Source organism: Cryptomeria japonica, chromosome 11 (genome assembly GCF_030272615.1).
Source record: "Cryptomeria japonica chromosome 11, Sugi_1.0, whole genome shotgun sequence".
In the NCBI taxonomy this organism is placed as follows: Eukaryota; Viridiplantae; Streptophyta; class Pinopsida; order Cupressales; family Cupressaceae; genus Cryptomeria; species Cryptomeria japonica.
In genome coordinates, this window is record NC_081415.1 from 420,247,521 (window position 1) to 420,265,808 (window position 18,288).

The 18,288-nt window shown below is 34.4% G+C and overlaps 1 protein-coding gene across 8 annotated transcripts in view; it reads right to left on the reverse strand.

Annotated features, from left to right (window-relative positions):
* Window positions 1-11,249, reverse strand: part of LOC131073623 (polyadenylate-binding protein-interacting protein 4) — an 89,320-nt gene extending 78,071 nt beyond the window's left edge. For 3 of the 8 annotated variants that reach the window (XM_058010108.2, XM_058010102.2, XM_058010101.2), the window contains exon 1: window positions 10,767-11,247. The gene's annotated coding sequence lies outside the window, so the exon portion shown is untranslated. Of the gene's footprint in view, window positions 1-8,613; window positions 8,714-10,766 lie in introns of all 8 variants that reach the window. The other 5 variants (XM_058010106.2, XM_058010107.2, XM_058010105.2 and 2 more) reach the window with 4 other exon arrangements.
* Window positions 11,250-18,288: the final 7,039 nt, after the last annotated feature.

Below are 18,288 nucleotides of genomic sequence, written 5' to 3' on the forward strand. Positions count from 1 at the left end.
AGGGTCTACTCTTCATATGTTACACACACATCACAACAAGTTTTCAATCCTTCCATGCTCCAGTTACTCCAGCTTTACTTTAATAGTGTCAGGTTTGAGGATTCCAGCAATATCATTCAAAATTGAGCACAAATTGAAAGAATGTAACCTCAACCCACACAAATAAAATAGTTTCATAACATGTTATTCTAGTTCTTCATACATTTCATATCACCTCTTCCATATTTCATGTGGTCAACTGTTATTGTTGTCCTATTTGGCAGCTGTCCTCTTCTATTTATCGTAGCCACATTTTATGGGACCATTGTTCTTTAGAAGCTTTAGTTCATAACAACCATGCCCATTTGACCAAAAACATGTATAATATTCAAATGAAGCTAGCTAGTTAAAAGGCAAGTTACAACTGCTACACTCTAACTACCACTTTACTTTGCAGTCTGATTTTCATTTTAGACAATTTAGAGGAAATCTTACACATAGATTCATTATTTATCCCCCATATCTGAGAGAAACACATGCAAGGATATTCCAGAGAAGATATCAAAAGCATATTTGAATATTAGCTTAAGCTACATTGATACAGATAAGCCTTTTATCAGAAAACCTCCCTAATTACTTCACTTCATATCTACAGGTAGAGAGGGGACTAAACAACTCAACATACAACAGTTTTTATCCTGTTGACAAAGACTTCCTCTAGACCAATTACAACTTTGCTCTCATCACTCCAAGTTGAGACTCTTTGTATCCTTTCTGCATACCAACAGTGTTGAAAACTCTGCAACATGGAACAAGAAACAAAGCATCATTCAATCTTTAAGAGTCAGATCTATTGAGATATTTGAGTTGAATATAACTGTCCCTTCAGAGGTAGAAAGGAATCTTTATCGCTCTAATAGCTTATAAAGATCAAACTGCATAACAATCTCCTTTTAAGAGTAATCTCATTGCACGAGGAGATTTTCACAAATCTACACACAAAGTGACAAATCCCAACCATTGACCATCTGATTGCTTCTTTCTTTCAACATTTTAAAAGGGTAATCATCAACATGATAAAGCTGCTCAGCAAATTTTGTACACAAAAATCCAGTAATTGTCTCATCAATTTATTTTTTCAAGCCTTCAAGAGCATCAATTCATAAGAGATCTGATCACCAGCACTTGCATATTAATTCAGTTTCCAAAAGCCCACACAGAGACTTCAGTTCATGACACTTCCAACCTCAGATGTTAATAACTCGCAGCAATGTCTACAAGAAACACTAACATAAAGTCATCTTCTTCCACCTCTAAGGTTCTCATCCTCATTAGTATTCTTTGAACAGCACAACAAAATAATGTTCCTCCAGGTATTAATATCTGATGTACATTTATGTTATCAGTTATTCTTATACCTTTGATTAAAAAAATACCCTAGTTAATGCCATTTTACACATTGCTAAAGTATACTTTAAATCTGTATTATCAAGGGGAACTGTAATGTCCCCTATTGGGATCTTCCTATATTTTGCCCTAGAATCACAAATTCGGTAGATAAGGAATGAAGTATATTTAGAAATGCACAATTGCCCACTTTAATCTTGATCAAGTTAGTTATCATTTCTAATATCCAATGAGAGATTGAAAGACATAATCAATAATATTATAAGAAGAATCCTAATCCTTGCATCACCATTGCCAATTACATAATGTGCATGTGGGATTCAATTAAGACTTTCCCTAACAACCAATCCACACTATGGAGTCCCTCAGAAAATCATATAAGGTGCCTTGAGCCTATCCCTTCCCATCAAGCCCAAGAGCACAGAATGAACACCCAGTCATTCGGCCTCCGGGCCCCACCCAGGGTTGGCGTACTTGATGGCACTCAGTACTGCTGCCTCCTTTCATGATATTTCATTCTCCCCTCCATAATGGGATGGTTGGTTGGATAAATTATTAAAGAAATCCTTATTATAATTTATTATGCATGTATACAATAATAGCAAGATTGAAAATCCAAAGACAAAAAATAATGTGATTTTTGAGTGGTTCACGTTAGAAAAGCACCCACATTTGACAAATCAAAATGGACAAAAAATAATATATAGATATATATATATAAGAAGCAATATGTTGATTACTTATCATTCCTAAATATTATTAATGTTGATGATAGAATAGCTATGGTCAGAATCTATTAGGACCGACAGAGACAACGTAATTGTCTAATTGGCCTATCGGCCTTAGACAATTACGTATGCCAGCTATTAAAGAAAACCGATATTAAATGCCTAATATATTAAACAATATTAAAATCGATATTATTTAAATATAATCAATATGAATAACATTAGCAAATGATTGCTGTCGATATGTATAATCGACTATCGATATCTATATTACATTATCGATCTTTATTATCACCGTATTGTCTAATTATCGGTGAAGTGTGTTATTGCACATAACTGATTATGTTTAAAATTGGTTTAGTTATAAATACCGATTACATTAATGTATCGGTTTGCCTCCAAAGGTATCATGTCCCTACGTGCAGAGTCACGACCTCGGGTATCATATATCATACAATGCAATTCCTTTGGGAGGAATATATTTAGGATACGATAAGGCAGAGATATAATAATCAGACAGCGATATATACATGATACGATAAGGCGGAGATATAATCAGCAGCTAGCAATAAATACACTGTTCGTATAGAGAACTATAAGCAATAAAAGGTGGATACATATACAGCAGTCTTTGACATATACACATTCAGTTTGTGATATTCACTTGCAGTGAATTCGATATACATTCTGCAGATTGGATCTCCATCATATATAGTTTGAATTGACATCAAACGGAGATTAAAGTTCAAATAAAATTTAAAATTACCTACCTATTATAATCTGATCAAAACTTAACATGGTATCAGAGCCAACACAAGAAAAAGATCAGATCAGATTTATATAGGCGAGACTATTCTCTATATATCCTTGAATTCTTCTACTCCCTTCTATACATCAAAATGGTGAATGGTGTTAGATTTCAGGATTGACTTAAAGGAGCATTAAACTTCGTATCTTGGAAGTTTAGAGTTATGCTTTCCTTGGGGTAAAATGAATTAGACGAATTCATGAAAGATGTCGTGCCGGAACCAAAAGAAGAGGATGAGAAGCTTCAATGAAAGAGAAAGAACAACAAAGCAATGAAAATGTTGGTTGACTCTGTGAAAGATCATATTGTACCAATTATCTCAAAATTGGAAACGGCCTATGACATGTTCAAATCATTAGAAAGTATGTATGAGATAAATAACACTAGTAGACCTCTTGCATTAAAGCAACAGCTCCATCATGTAAAAATGATCAAGGGCGAATCTATCACCTCATACTTCATGAGGATAACAGAACAAAGAGACCAGCTCTCCACCATTGGTCACACAATTGAAAGTAAAGAGTCCCATGTTGGCCCTCAATGGTCTCCGTTCTTCTTGGGAATCATTCATTCAAGGGTTAAGTGCATGATCTAAACTTCCTAAGTTTGATCAATTGAAGACAGACTGCATTCAAGAAGAGTCAAGATTGGCTACAAGAGGTATTGGTCAAAGCTCCACAAATGAAGATATTCATGTTCTTGCCGCACACTCCTCAAAGAAGAAGGGTAAGAAAGGACACTCCAAAAGAAAGAAAGATGAGGAATCAAATGGTGCTCCTACGCACAAAAGAAGGAAGGACATTTCAGAAATCCAATGCTTTAGATGTGACAAATATGGTCACTACGCAATGAAATGTCCAACCAGGACTATGCCTCAAGCCTCCATTGCAGATGTTGGGGAGACTATTCCACAAAAGGATTCAGATGGATTCATATTCTGATTTGAAAGAGATAAGTTTTTTTTTGGTTGAATAATGTTCATGAATTTAATATGTAGTTTGTTTGTTTTTTTTGTTAATTCATGCAATTACATTATGCGTGTTATTTGTGAAACAACTTTGTCAATAGATGTTCGCTTACGACAAGCTGCATTTGGATATCTTGTGTTTAAATTTCTTCAATTTACTATGAGAAATTTGTCCCTTACATTTAGGACATCTTTAGATTCACAAGTCTGTTGCTTTTCAGGCTATAGAGTTTTGAAGTTCTATTTGTGATGAAGAGATTAAAATTCAAGAGGACTATGCAAAGGACTTTAGTGAAGATTCTGAGATTTTGCATTTCCATTTTTTATAAAACAAATATCTACCTGCAGAGGTGCAACAGTTCACTTGTGAAAGCCATAGAGGCACTTGTGCTGATAATGATAGCATCTAGGGTTACAAAGCCAAGATTGAGACAAGAGGGCTCTCTCAGTGAGAAGGAGCATACTGAAAGGGGATTTTGTTCTAAATCTCAAGATGATCATATTCATGCCTAGGGCTTGATCTTATGATAGTAGATCCATGGTGGTTTTGGATCTAGCACTTCCAACCGTATGAGAATCATACCAGATGATGAGAGTCTCCTAAAGCAAGATGTCTTCCATGATTGGGACCATGTGAGCAGGGGATGCTTCCGTGATAGAGGGAGCAGCTAAAAGGATGTGCTTCTATTGATATCCAAGGATCTTGGTTATATTGGTTCAAAGGGAGTGGACCATGTCAAGATGGTTTCTCTAGTGATCAGTCAAAGGACTATGATTCATGAGATGGAGACCCATTCATGTAGGCTGAAAGGCCTTTATGCTAACTTCTAGGTCATGATATTCCTAGATAGATGAATACTTGGTGAACTTGGAATACACCAAGAGTGATGTAGACTCCAACCTTGTATTTCATGAAAGGTCAAAGCATGTGGAGATCAAGTATCACTATGTTAGAGAAATGGTGGAAAGGTATGTTATTCACTAATGCATTCTTCTTTTCAAAAGATGTTTTAAAGTGTAAACTCTTGTGATTGCATTTCTCTTTGAGAGAGACTTAAGGTGAAAGCCCTTATCTACTGTTGATTGTAATTAGGTAGGAATGGCGGATTCCAATTGCCTTGGGCAACATTGGAATCCGCCCAAAGGGCTTGCCCCTCCTTCAACGTATAGGGTTGGGCCCTCTCTCACGGCACTTCCTAGAAACCTCACGCCACATTCAAGGTAACGTGCTCCCATGAATAGGGCCGACCCTATCTAATAAAGCATTTTGGTAAAAGAGATATTAATAATTAAAGGTTATTAATAAAGTAAAAGCCGACATAACAAGATCTTGCACCACATATAAATAAAGGACATCTTCACCTAATTATACACACACATACAACATATCATTTCATGCAAAATATATATCTGCCTAATGCGAAGTCAAAAGAAGGAATGCATGCGAGTCATACTTGCCTTTGAAGGTGCTAACATCAAGTACATACCATCATAAAGGAGTGCGAACTGCCCCAGTTTCAAGGCACTGTGGTTACAGACTAGTTTCAAGCATAAGAGCAGACTTAAGATGCACTAAATGTGCAGATCTAGTGTATGAACCTGATTGCTGGTTGGTGTGCTAAAGGGGCAGATCTAATGCTTATGAAAGTGCAGACTTGTTGAAGATTTCATCAGCCCTATCTCAGACCTCTACAAGTACTTGAGGTAAGTATTGTAATCAGAATATTGAATATAATCCATAATCAGATCTGAGGATCTTTTCTGGCTGGGTTTTTCCTCCTAGGAGGTTTTCCCAGGATAATTGTGTTTTGTTCTTATTTGTTCATTTCTATGTTATGTCTAAATCTAGAAATCTCTAAATTTTACAACAAACAATCTAATTAGAAAATAAATTCTGATTTCTGAGTTTTACATTAATCTGAAAGTATAAAAATCAACATCTACACCCTCTGATATGGTTCATGGTGGATGTCATGTGTGTGACGCCATGACAAACATCACGTGAGAGAGTACGTGATGATTTTCTTGTACTTGTGTGTTTACCCTCTGGATGAGCCATGGTGAATATCATTGTGAGGTAACGATCTCACAATGATGAACACTTGTACATCTCACCATTATTGTGAGGTGATGATCTCACAATAATGGTTGATATCACGTGAGATGATATCTATGAATAAACCATAATGGTGGATGTCACATGAGGTGATATCTATGGATATGCCATAATGGTTGATATCACGTGAGGTGATATCTATGGATATGCCATAATGGTTGATATCTTGAGAGGTAATATCTATGGATATGCCATAATGGTGGATATCATGTGAAGTGATATCCGTGGACAAGCCCTAATGGTGGATATTACATAAGGAGATATCTATGGTGGATATCATGAGAAGTGATATCTGTGGATATGCCATAATGCTTGATATCACTGTGAGGTGATGTCTTTCTCTTCCACAAATAGATGTAGCTATTGTGATATATCATCACAAGAGGTGATGCAACTTATAAAGGTTAAGAAGGATTCCTCCCTAGCTAAGAGGGAGTGTTGATGATAGAATAGCTACGGTCAGAATCTATTAGGACCGATAGAGACAACGTAGTTGTCTAATTGGCCTATCGGCCTTAGACAATTGCATATACCAGCTATTAATGAAAACTGATATTAAATGCCTAATATATTAAACAATATTAAAATCGATATTAGTTAAATATAATCAATATGAAAAACATTAGCAAATGATTGTTGTTGATATGTATAATCGACTATCAATATCTATATTACACTATCGATCTTTTTTATCACCGTATTGTCTAATTATCGGTGAAGTGTGTTATTGCACATAACTGATTATGTTTAAAATTGGTTTAGTTGTAAATACCGATTACATTAATGTATCGGTTTGCCTCCAAAGGTATCATGTCCCTACGTGTAGAGTCACGACCTCGGGTATCCTATATCATACAATGCAATTCCTTTGGGAGGAATATATTTAGGATACGATAAGGCAGAGATATAATAAGCAGACAGCGATATATACATGATACGATCAGGCGGAGATATAATCAGCAGCTAGCAATAAAAGGTGGATACATATACAGCAGTCTTTGACATATACACATTTAGTTTGTGATATTCACTTGCAGTGAATTCGTTATACATTCTGCAGATTGGATCTCCATCATATATAGTTTGAATTGACATCAAACGGAGATCAGAGTTCAAATAAAATTTAAAATTACCTACCTATTATAATCTGATCAAAACTTAACAACTAAGTTGAAGACATGATAACAAATCAACAAGATAAGTGATCAATGCATTATGCATCATACCAAACACCTATCAAAGTCTGTTGACTTTCTCTTGATTATTTCTAAAATCAGATATTCTGTTTGGATCGATTGACTTGATTTTCTTTTTCTGATGCCTTTGATGTCCATATCGACTTGCCTCATATACCTCTTCAATTGGAATGAAGAGTCATGTCCTCTTCCAAGTACACAACCATTCCCAAGACTGTGTCCTTTCACACTGTCCCGTGCTAGTTATTCTCCTTAACAAATCATCAATTACATGAAGGCTATCAAAATCTTGCTTTAGTTATCATGCCAATTCGAAGTCTTCTTGCATTCCTTTACTCCTTCCTCCCCTCCCAGGAAGACGTTTATTTACCTGTATGCTGGTTAATGGATCAAATGCTTAGCAGGCTGACACTTAGAAAATTGTGAAGTCTTATGGAATAAGACAATTTTCTGAATTTATTTGATGATTATTGTATTAGAGTCGGGTTATGACAAAAACAAGCCCACCAGATTTGAACCTGAGCTATCAGAGCAATAAGTGCTTTACCTTCCCACTAATCCATAGTAACTAGTTTAAATTTATCAGTTATTATTATAACAAATACCTCACTAATTACGATACAAATAATGTGAAGCCAAAAAAGCCAAATTTTACCACTACAACTATAATCAGGACCAGTATAATCGTTGCCAACAATGTATGAAAATCTTGAATACCTCAATAACGGATGGATAATCTTGAATGCCTTTTTGCATGAGATGAAAAGCATAGAGAATTGCTTTCTCCTGCATTTTGTTATAGGGGAAAAAATTGCAAATGCAAATCAGGCAATGCCATAGTTTAATAATACGAGCTACTTACATGGAGTAATTCTCTTTCATACTTCAATCAGTTCATATAAATTATATACAAGAACATCTTAACCCCACGTCTGTTACTCTTCTTGTTAGTATCAATTTGGATTAGGATGATAAAATTCTGTGCTGCAAAATATATCCATTCGTTTTCAAAAAAAATGCATGCCTTTTCTCTTTCATCTCTCTTCAAACAATTATTAGCTAAAAGGAAAACAAAATATTATATGGCATTAAGGAATATTCTATAGGAGGTTTCCTAATTTTTAAGAGATATCTAGAGAGATCAGCTGATATTTCCTATTCTCTGTAATTGTCTTCATATGTGTCTAGGAGAAGAAAATGTGTTTCAAGGTCCAGTTTCAAGATGGGAGAAATTACCAGGTGTTAGGGTACAACTCTCCAGGAAACTGTGTATAATAAGATTCTAACAAACTTTTCAGCATAACTAAGGTTGATAGAAAATCTGAAATTTAATTTCAGTGAGCGTTCCAAGATTACTACTGCAACTAACACTAGAATGAAGCCTACTATTAAATTTTGGCAAACACTCCTACTATTAAATTTTGGCAAACACTCCAGCATCTTAGAACAGCAGTAACTTCCACAGTCCAGCTTTTTACTTCAAGTCCTGCCACTTCCTCACAACCCAAACCCCTAAAAACAAAAAAGATGCACCATCAATGTTCTTCTTCTTTCTTCCATTCCAAGAATAATTACACTGTACATAAAACAACATTTAACTGCAAAGATGCATATTCTCAGCTTTTGGAATGCATCTACCATAAGTGCGTATTAAAAGTAGGGTAAGATCAACCAAAAAAAAGTGAAAATAAGGCAAGTTACCATGCCAAAGCAAATACGTGTGTATCATTACTGCTGCTCGAATGGAAACAATTCGCAATATTAAATTTTACTGAATGACCCTGTATTATCACTGCTCTGATCTTTATACAGATCAAAATGTTCCATTTTACAGGTTTCAAAAGCTAAATTATAAAAAATTGATTGAAAATTTTATAATAGATGGATAGAAACTTGCTTGCTTTTCTCTCAATAATAATCATTCTTGTTACTTCCAAGGCTAAGTACATCATATAGAAAATTATTTTTGTTTCTCGAATGAATGTTATCAGTTTTCAGTATGCATTTATAATACACTAATAGTAGCAAATTTTTTAAAAATTTAACCACAAAAGGTGAAATTATTTTTAACCACTGAGGTGAAATCAAGGCTAATTGCTGCAACCCAACTAACATTCAACATTATTCTTGTAATTAACACCAAAACTCCTACTGTTGATTTCTTCAAATATTCCAACATTATAACCGTAATGAAGTTAATATGGATATTGTATTCAGTATTTACTAATGAGTTTTAGCAAACAATCTAGCATTATTACTGCAATTAAAGCTAGTATGAATCCTATGGTTGAATTTTAGAGAACATTCCAACATAAGTACTAAAACTCACTGTTGAACCACCCTCCCTTTTTTGTGAATATTGTACTATCCTTTATTCAATAAAGTTAACGTGGAAATATTCATCAAAAATAAAATATTAAAAAGAAACCCACAGTTGCACTTAGATTTACTAAGAAAGTTATCAGAGATAGATGGACCTTTCTTGCTTTTCTCCCAACACTCTTCTTTCCTGTTGTGCACAATATAGAAAATGACCTTTGCGACACGGATGAATTTTATCAATTTTCAGTATGCATCTATAATACACTGATAGTAGGGTAATACTAATTTTAAACATTGAAAAGATGATATGTATTCTAACCACTAAAAGATGAAGTTAGGTTAACTACTGCGACCTAGCTAATTTTCAACATTATTATGGCATCTAAGATCAAAAAACTTATTGTAGAATTTCATTGGATATTCCAACATCATTACTGCCAGTGAAGTTTAAAAGGATTTATTAACGAATTTTCGCACACATTCCACCACTATCACTGTTCAAACATTGCAGAACTATTACTGCAATTAAAGTTAACAGAAATCCTCTGGTTGAATTTTAGCGAACAGTTCAACATAAATATTATACCTTAGGTTAATCTTGATCCCACAGTGAATTCGGTACAAATTTCAGTATTATGACTGCAACCAAATTTATAAGAAACAGGCAGTTGCATTTTGGCATACGTTAGAGGATTATCACTGCAACTGAAAGCAACTAACAGTTGCATTTTGGCAATAATGCGAGGGTTATACTGCAACTAAGGTTGATATTTATCCTTCTATTAGATTTTACCAAACATTTCAACATTAGTAATACTTCTCAGCTCATATAAATGCTACTGTTTAATAGAGTGCAGTTTCGAGTATTATAACTGTCACCAAGTTCAAAGGGAAACATACAGTTCAATTTTAGGATGGATTATAACTGCAATTAAGATTAATATGGATCATACGTGGAACATTCCAACATTAATGCTAAACCAAGTGATAATATGAATTCTACCGTTAAATTTCAGTAAACACTCCCGCGTTAAAATGCAACACCGATCAATTTTACGAGTTTTAAGAGCAAAAGAACGAACTATAATACAATTTGTGCCAATCTTTACTGTAAAAGCTGTAGCAGCAAACTCTAGCACAATTTGTATCAATCTTTAGTGCAAAATGTATTTGCGATTGATTCATCCTATCAAAGATGCCGCCTTGAGCTTAAAAATACAAGTCTACGAAATACGAAGAATACCTGGGCGGCAGAGGCGGAAAAGCGGATCAAATTGCAACAAAACAGACCACCAACCACTGGAGAGACAAGCTGGCCCGATCGGAGTGGCGGAAATGATGAAATGGAGACCGATCCCGCCTCTAAACCCTTGTATTTTTCCAGATCCCAATGACTAATGCAAAGAAAAAACGGAACAAGTAGGGCGAGTGGTCACATGCACAAGTTGCAGATGCGTACGGCTGGTTGGCAAATGGGGCTTCTCCGGGTGATCGCCCGCTTAATGCCCTGTCCTGCAGCCTGGACTGGCCTGTGCCTGCCTTGGCTTCCTTCGCTTTGCTTTCCACACGCGAGGAAGGAATTGAAAACGCAACGTGGCGGATGACTCGGCTCCTCCTCCTTCAACCTACTTCCTCTCTCGCTGCCTTACGTGTCTATGCCAGCGCTGAATTCCTCCGCCGACAAAAACTATTAACTTTTTGGTCCTTAGGGATAACTCTATGCAAATTTATTACCCTTAGTACGCCTCCTTACTCTCTTCACCAAAATTCCACACTACCTTTGACCAGGAAAAAGGATTGACTTTATTTCCCCAATAGATCCTACCGTTTCTTAGCAGCGTATTGTCTATCCAGCCCTAGATGCAATTTTTTAGTATGGAGGGTCCATATTCTTGTAGTTATCTATTATAAGAGTCTACGTTCCCAGTGTCAAATAAGAGTATAAGTAGGTTGAATCTTTTCAATTAAGAGTCAAGGATTGAGGAGTATTTATTCATATATGTTCAGGTGCAATCTCAAATGCCCCTTGTGATGTAACGCCTTGCACCCAACAAGGCTTGATTCTAAGTGGGCTCATTCAAAACCATTCAACTTCACCAACAAATCAAGGATTCATTGACAAATGCACATTTTTAATTAATTAATAAATAGTCAAATGTGTATTTAATATGATTTTTGTATTTGATCTAAAATTAGTAAATGGTTTTTACTTTAGAGATAATGTTAAATGGGCTCAAATAAGCTTAGGAGAATCGAATCTTAGTGAATGCAAGGGTTTATATCTTAAGGGATGAGATTGGGATTGTGTCCTAAATAATTGTAACAAAATAGATATCATGTAATCCTTAACACTTAGTCAAAAAGATATCAACTTAGACTAATACTCGTGCTACTAATAAATTGTAAAAATGATTTAGATTGATATAAACTCCTTTATAAAAAAAAAAAAAAATCAAAATTAAATAAAGTTGACCATAATTATGAAAGTTTGTCACAATTTTTGTTTTATTATAATTATAAATAAACTATTAATCATTATTGTTATTCCTTGTTTTTATGCATAGTTGAACAAAGAATTTTTCTAAATATAATATAATTTTCGATTAGAATATAAAGGGATCTTAGAATGTGCTCCAAAAAGCTTTTAGTGAATGTGCATCATCTCATAGAAAAAGTCTAACAAGGACTTTGAGGCACTTTAGTCCATTCTATTTATCATCATTAAGTGACAAAGATTTTGTTTTGATACATGGCTTGTAATAAATAATTTGTTAAAAAATACAAATTTAATATTTTATCATAGTTATTGAAAGTTTAAATGTGTTTGTCTTCATACTAACATGGTATATATTCAGTTTCAAATTCAATATCTTACCAAGCAATGCTAAAATGGTGATGAATAATTGATGATTTCTCAAAAACATTGTATGGTTGCTTGGCTCAAAAAAGAACGATTTATAGATAATGATCACTATTGTTAAGTTTTCTTCTAAATTGGAAGTGGCAAACATCCTGGAAATTAAAGATGATATTTTCATAATCTTATATAGAGAATTTGAAAGCTTTCGGATTAAAATTATGAATGAGTTTTTTTGCATCAATATGTTGAATTGCTTTGTGATCCATTATCAAAATGAGTAGAGAAAATTGATATTATAAAGCTTAAAGGTATGATATGGTATTCACTTAAAGATATGATATGATATTTACTTAAAATGTGTTATTTTCACAATTCATTGTAGGGAATTCAAAAACCTTCTAGATTAAATTTGTGTAATAGTTTATTTCATCAATTATTTGAAACACATTATATTATCCATCATCAAAATAAAGAGACAAAATATCAAAAATGAACATCTAATATCTTAAGTATATCCTCTCACATTAATTACACCAAACATACAAACACTAAAACCCTAATAGACTCTTTGATATTTAATATTTAACAAAGAAAAAACCACCCCAAGCATCCAAATGGTAAAAATTCAATAAACTTATTGTCTCCTCTCTACATAAACATAGCTCTTTTTTATAATCAAGTTGGAACTTATCTCTTTAACAAGATGAGCCCCCTATAACCTCTCAAGGTTGTAGACCTAGCCCAAATGAGCATGCAACAATATAACCCCAAGCAATGAGAATCAATATTAGGACCTACATGGGATGAACTCGCATCCCTTAACCAACTATGCAACCCTTTTGGACTTACATAAACATCTCTTAATAAAGCCAAAAATTATTTCCATCAGTGGTGACTAACTACAAATGAGGATCATAAACTTTTTTTATGAATATTTTTCCACAAAACTCTCTTGCTAGGCAAATGGATTTGTTGGTTGATGAATTCTCTACCAATATTTCTTCTTGTTGAAATACTAGTCTTCTAGCCAAACAACTAATTACTACCAAATAAGATAATGATTGTCCACTTGCAAACTAATGTTGTAACTTGATCTTGTTAAGATGAGTCGGACAAAATGTGCTTTGGGTGAAGAATTTAAGTTGTAGAAAAATGAATACTTGTTTATATGGGATTTGAAAAAATTATAATCTAAAAAAAATAGTTTAGAGTAAAAAGTTTACCTTAATAATGATTATAGAAACATTGTGGAATATTCCAATAGAATATGGTTACAAATAGATGGTTGCAATAATGTTTCCTTTCCTATATCTTATAACTATAAAAAAATTGAAAATGGAAAAACATATATTTTATATTAATTTGCACTCAGGTATACATCTTATTTTGATTTGGTTTATAAGTTTTCTTTGTTAACTAATGTATAAATCTAAAATTAATCAAGTGAACCTTTTTTTCAAGGAAAAAAATATTATTTATTTTTTGATAAATGGTGATAATATCGCCGATATATATTAATATGTATATAGAAGAGTTTGCATCTAGGTCAAACCTCACCCAAAAAGAAATACTGAGGATGTCGTAATCAAATTTTTCAAAAAAGAACTAGATACTATCTACAACACCCCTTATCACTATAGATATATCAGAAAAGGCATATTTACAAAAAGATAATTGGTCGAAACAAGCCATATCCCAACATGAAAGTGAATTTCAATCTGAACTTGTGGAATCTAAGTCCAAATAAACAACATTACTATTAGCACTACCATCGATTAATGCACACCATGTCACCAGAGTCAGATTTGAGGATCTAGTACCACATAATGTCAGGATTCCACTAGGACCAAGAATGTCCTTTACACCAACCACCACAAAATTTGAAGACTCAAGAATATCATCACCAATAGCAAGAAACTTGTTTTTAGATGAGGTCAAATCTTGCAAAGCTAGGGCTACATTAAGGTGAGCTAAAGGCAAAGGAGAACAATGACCCAAAGAAGGTGCAGAATTCTGAATTTATCAAGGGAATATTCAAAAACTTTCTTGCTAAGTGCAGGTTGCAGTCACTCAAAAGCTCGCATGGTGTCTTTAAAAGCATCATTCAACAAACTAAGCCCCACTTCATTAAGAAGCTCCAGATAGGTAAGATTTATAGCTACATCATCCTACACTAAGAAACCTCCAATTGGAAACAACCCCAGCTCCAAGTCATGTGAATTCTAACCGGCATCAAGATTAGAAAGAGTGGAGACAAAAGTTTGAACATATGCATTTGTGATAGCTAACACCATTGCATAATCCAAAAGAAGGTTCATAGAATTTTTTAGGAATCTAGTAAAACTTTGAAATTTCAACATGCATACACAAGATAATGAAAGCTTTTCCTTGTTGTAACCGTTGAACACACCACAAGAATGAGAGGGGAGGTGAATCACTCTAGATTTCAAAATTACTTAATTTGTTATCTTCAAACTTTAAACCACGGCCATAAAATCACAACAACAATGAATCATAAAGCACATCAAACACATGAACACCACATTTACTTGGAAAATTCAAGTAGGAAAAAACCATGGTGAGAATAAGACTCACAATATGAATATAATTTGTTACAATATTGCCTCTAAAACTCCATGGGGGCTTCACTTAGTGAACCTGGGTTATATCAAGTGCACTCATGGCATACTAAAGAATCTCCCTATTTTTAAAAAATATTGCCTTAAACTCCTTTCTTGTCACCCCCTCCCAATACACAACCCAAATTAAAAACCCTCCTATTTTCACCAAATATTGTATGTATCAATTTTTTCTTTAACATTTTCCATATCCCTTTATGTTTCTATCTTATGCTATGATAAGAGTTAGTTAGGTTTTCAGCAAAAATCTAGATTTGGTGGAAGGTGCTAATATTAATTGATGGGTTCTAAATTAACTCAAGCTACTATTTAACTTGGCTTGGTTTAAAGTTGGAACCCTAGACACGTGTGTCGGGACTATTTTTACAACCCCTAGGGTTAGGGTTTCATAAGATGTTTTGAGCTTGTGCATTTAAAATACCTTTAGGTGGGATCTTGTTCTAATTTTGTGTTGGCAGGCTCATCCGGTAAGTTTTCTTCTTAAGTTATCTCTAAGGGTTCTAAGTTGTTGCATTAACCAACCCTATGCCTAAGCCTTTACTTATTATGCTAGTTGATATATTTTCCTTAAGTCTTCATGTGCATGTATTTATTTTTTCTTAGTCAAGTGTTACTGTGTATTGGTCCCCACTTATGTCCTAGTAACTTTGCCTTTAAATCACATTCTTTAAGTCACTCTTAAGTCATGGTCCCACCTAGGAGTCATTGGGTTGTCGAACTGAAATCTATATCGTATTCCACCGATCCACCAAGTTGATGTGGAAGTCCACGTCATGATAGATACATAATAGAAGCGGCTTATTGTAACACTGGTGATATCTTGAAGCTTCAATGACCTGACGGTGTCCACCTGTCAACAAGGAGTCAACAAAGGAATGATGTCGAACATTCGCTGGGAGATTTGTTAAATCCCAGCGAGCTGACGATGCCAATGTGAACAGTGTTTAGAGGTAAATCGATTATCAGTGATATCTTGCAATTAGGGGAGGCTCTAATTGTGTCTTGTTGACTTAGCAATGCACATGTGGATGGACACTCAAAAAGAGAAAGCTTGTTAGTGAGATTCTACGTCCTGAGGATATTTAAATTTCATCTTGTTGACTCGCTGATGGATACCTGGATGTACACATCAGAAGAAATGACCATCGAAAAAATCTTGTGCTATAGGTAAAATAGTTGAACTACATCAACGACCTAGTGAGAAGGTTGTAAGTGACTTGGTCATAGAAGAGAAAACCCATGTGGATGTACAAATGCATAATAAATGGTAGAGATGATTTGCCAAATATAGTTGATATGGAGGTTGCTGAATCATGACCGATATCTAGTGTCCATGTCACCAAATAGTGCAAACAACAAAATGATGTCGAGAGAGTGGTGGGATAGATTTTTTACTCCCACGATCCACCGATGATGACACATATGGGAAAGTTTTGGGTCCAACTGAGACAAAAAGACAGAGTGGCATTTCTTGATTGATTTTTAGTAGAATCAAATTTGATCAATGATGGCTTTAAAATGTTACAAGTACCCAATGATGCCAAGTGTTACAAAGCCGACCATTGGTCAAAAAATTTCAAATTTTGCCAACGACCGTTAATCAAATTAAATCAACAACAAAGTTTTAAAATTGCTCAACTACTTGTTCCAAGGAATGAAAGCTCGCACGGAGGATATTAATGGTAGACACGTCGCAGATAGATAGTTGATAAAAGCACCAATTCAAGCGAATTTTCTCAATTTTGAGCAAAAAGGCGATTGAAGGTGAAAGAAAAGGCAAGCTCGAGCTTTGGAGATTGTTTTGTAGAGAAGTTGAGAAGAATTGTAGACAATCGAATTTGAATAGTGAGTTGGCTTCTTTCCTATTTTCTTGTATTTGTTTGTAATTTTTGAAAGTTTAGAAGCTAAAGAAATTAGAAACCCTAGCCATAACATTGATTCAATCTTTAGGGTTGCTCTGTAAAATTAAGAAACCAAAAAACATGTGAACCTCATCCAAAGCCTCTGCACCAGACGACCCTAAACCCAAAAGACAAAAGGAGTCGAACCTCTATGACTACCTAATTTCTCAATGGTCAAGGTCATCTCGAAGACCAAGAACTATAGTGTGTGCAAAGAGATTTCATGACTCTCAGAGTAATTGCAAAGAAGCTTATATGCCAATTAGAGGCCATAACATTTTTAGATATTTTTAGATCAAATCAAATAGAGAAGAGCTTGAGTGTGATCCCTGGAGACTAGGGTTGGCACAATTGGTAGTACCAAATATCTTTGTAAATGTGGACTTAATTAGAGTAATTGTAAAGCAATATGATGCCAATACAAGGTGCATTCAATCAATTTATGGAAAGATGGTTGAAATCAATAAAGTCATTATTTGTCAAGTGTTTGGCATGAAGAATGTAGAAGGTAGTTATTACATAATTATCAACCTGGGTAGCTTGAGAGTAGAATACCACAATGTAGAGGGGGTGTATAGGAGAAAGTGGCTACCGCTTCGCAAGCCCGAGTTGGATAATGAACTTCAAAAGTTTGAGAAAATAAACCTACCACCTTATAGTGTTGAATTATTTCACAAGTATTTTTAAATGATTTATTATGCTATGTGTCAAGTTCCTGGTTTTAAGGGACATTTACAAATGCAGGAAGTACTTACAATTTTGATTTGTGATGTCCAAAGTACTGTTGAAAACAAACCTTTTGACTATCCTCGCTTTGCAGTAGAAGGGATTCATAATGTCCTAGTCAATATTCAAATGAATAGTTCAAATGTCACATTCAAATGGTATTCCTTATGGATACATATACTACTATTTTTTGGACAAAGGAATAGATTATGGTGTAATGATTTATGCATTAAGGACTTTGATGGTAATGGAATAAGGCAACTTGTGCAAGTATGGACATCTATTTGGGACTGTGGTTATATGCATGCCCAATATTTATGTTTCGAGGAGCATTTTGTTTGAAAACTATATGGTTTATTTGGTCATAACCCTCCAAGGTTGTCAAATAATATCATGAAGTTATTAAGGCCTAAAGAAAGGGAATAGAAGATAAAGGTTAAAATAAGCCATAATTGGGATGATTGGTACATCATAGAGGAGAATACTTACATAAGAGTCTATGGATTTGAGAGACAACCACATTTGTTGCCTTTGATAGTTCCTAACAAATTAGAATATCTAGAAATAATCAAACAAATGTATGAGGCAGATGCTCCTTTTGATAAGTCACGTAAGGGTTCTTTGGTCCCTTCTTATCTT